Here is a 2500-nt window from a genome sequence, read left to right as displayed (position 1 = left end):
AAAAAATGAAAAAAAATAATGAATATTAATGAAAAAAATGAAAAAAATACGAGAAATACATGGAATAGATGGATGAAGAAGAAGAAGAAGAAGAAAAGAACAAGAACAAGAACAAAAACAAGAACAAGAAGAAGAAAAAAAAGAGGAGGAGGAGGAGGGGAAAGTAGAGGAAGCAGTAGTGTGAAGGGGAATTGAATTGAAGGGAGTAGTGGGTGGGGGGGGGAGGAAGACAGGTAAGGTTGAGATGTCACGTTATCATTATCATTCCTAACACACCTGAGGCTTCGTGGGAGAGTGACTGGCCCCTCGGTGGTGCAACGGTCAGGAAGAGGAGGAGGAGGAGGAGGAGGAGGAGGAGGAGGAGGAGGAGGAGGAGGAGGAGGAGGAGGAGGAAGGGAGGAAGGAAGAAGAGAGAAGGTGAGCAAAGAATGATAATTATTGCAAATTCAGAAGGGTTATATAAGTAGATGGATAGATAAATGAATAGATAAATGGGTTGATAGATAGATAGATAGATAGGTAGATGTATAAATAGATAGGGAGGTTGATGGATAGATAAAAGTGATTAATAGATGTTGGAGGTTGATGGATAGATCGAAGTGATTAATAGAGAGAAATTGGCTGAGAGAGAGAGAGAGAGAGAGAGAGAGAGAGAGAGACACTTACTGGCATTCCAAAAGATTCCTAGAGATTTCAATGCCCAATCTCTCTCTCTCTCTCTCTCTCTCTCTCTCTCTCTCTCTCTCTCTCTCTCTCTCTCTCTCTCTCTCTGAATGGTCCACTTTTTACCCCACTTTTTTTCCACCTTTCCAACATTCCACTCTGAAATAATAATTGTTCTCTTGTATTGTTTCCCTGTTTTTTTTTCCCCTTTTTTTCTGCTTTTCATTATCTTTCCTTACTCCGTTACGATCTTTGTGTTAATTTGTCAAGTAATTTCTAAGGTATTCTTGTTTATCTTCTTATGGTGTATGAATTTTCCTGTTTTAAAATGTACTAGTTATTTTATTTATTTTTTTATTTTTTATTGTTTTGGTGGTGTTTCAATTCTTGTTGTTTTGAGTTTTATTTTTCAATTTACATGTGGTTTTGTATTTTTTTGAACTTTCTTTTCTTTTCTCTCTTTGTTGTGCATCATTTACTGTTTTGTGTCATGTCACGTCACGTCTTTCAGATTTTGTTGTAAATTTATTCTTTTATTTGGTTGATTTCCTTCATACCTCATTCTTTTATTCTCTCTCTCTCTCTCTCTCTCTCTCTCTCTCTCTCTCTCTCTCTCTCTCTCTCTCTCTCTCTCTCTCTCTCTCTCTCTCTCTCTCTCTCTCTCTCTCTCTCTCTCTGTACCTTCTCCTTCTCCTGTTGATGAAGGTTAGAAAGAAGGAAAGAAAAAGAAAGAAATAAAGAAAGAAAATGGATATCAATACATAGTCACTGTGTGTGTGTGTGTGTGTGTGTGTGTGTGTGTGTGTGTGTGTGTGTGTGTGTGTGTGTGTGTGTGTGTGTGTGTGTGTCATGTAACCGGAACCGACTCAGAACAGAAAATTGTGATTGTTTTGTACACACACACACACACACACACACACACACACACACACACACACACACACACACACACACACACACACACACACACACCTTGATTACACACCATACAAAACAACAATGACAACACAAGCAAACAAACAACACAATACGTAACACAACACGCAACACTCAGTCACAGTAACACATCACACTTCATCACCGTCACATCGTCACCACCTCGCAACACACACACACACACACACACACACACACACACACACACACACACACACACACACACACACACACACACACACACACACACACTGAAATATACGTAACACAGTCTTTCTTAATCACATACAAAGTAACACCGCATTTTTGTGACAAGTAGAAACGCAACACTAAAAGATAACACTGAAAAGGTAACACTGTATTTTCTCAACACTTCGAAACAAACAATTTAGTAACAGGAACACAACACAAAAAAAAAGGATTAACGTTGAAAAGTAACACCGGAAAGGTAACACTATTTCCTCAACATTTCTTCGCAACACACAGCTTAGTAAATAAATTAGTAACACAAAAAAAGGATTAACACTGAAAAGTAACACTGTAAGACATTTCCTCAACACTTCTCGTAACACAATTAGTAACACAAAAAACAGACCAAACTGAAAAAAAACACCGAAAACAACACAATAGTTCCGTAACACTTCTCGTAACACTCAACTCCTTAACACAATTAGTAACACGAAAAGAACACACAAAACTGAAAAACAACACAGTGATTCCTCAGTACACTTTAACACAACACTATAACACACAGTAACACTCGCAACACAAGTTCTCAAGAAACACTCTGGTGACACTCGTACATAGACAACAGAAGACAACACTATGCAACACTAACAAGTAACACACAATGACCGTCACTATAACACAAAGTAACACTAATATATCACTAAAGAGAGAG

General features: G+C 38.0%; 1 protein-coding gene across 6 annotated transcripts in view; it reads right to left on the bottom strand.

Annotated features, from left to right (window-relative positions):
- The window catches only part of LOC123507218 (whirlin-like), a 123836-nt gene that overhangs the window by 52804 nt on the left and 68532 nt on the right, over window positions 1–2500 (bottom strand). The window lies entirely within an intron of this gene.

This window comes from Portunus trituberculatus, chromosome 21, assembly GCF_017591435.1.
Source record: "Portunus trituberculatus isolate SZX2019 chromosome 21, ASM1759143v1, whole genome shotgun sequence".
In the NCBI taxonomy this organism is placed as follows: domain Eukaryota; kingdom Metazoa; phylum Arthropoda; class Malacostraca; order Decapoda; family Portunidae; genus Portunus; species Portunus trituberculatus.
The sequence above is the reverse complement of the archived record's forward strand: the minus strand, read 5'-3'. Positions and strand labels throughout refer to the sequence as shown.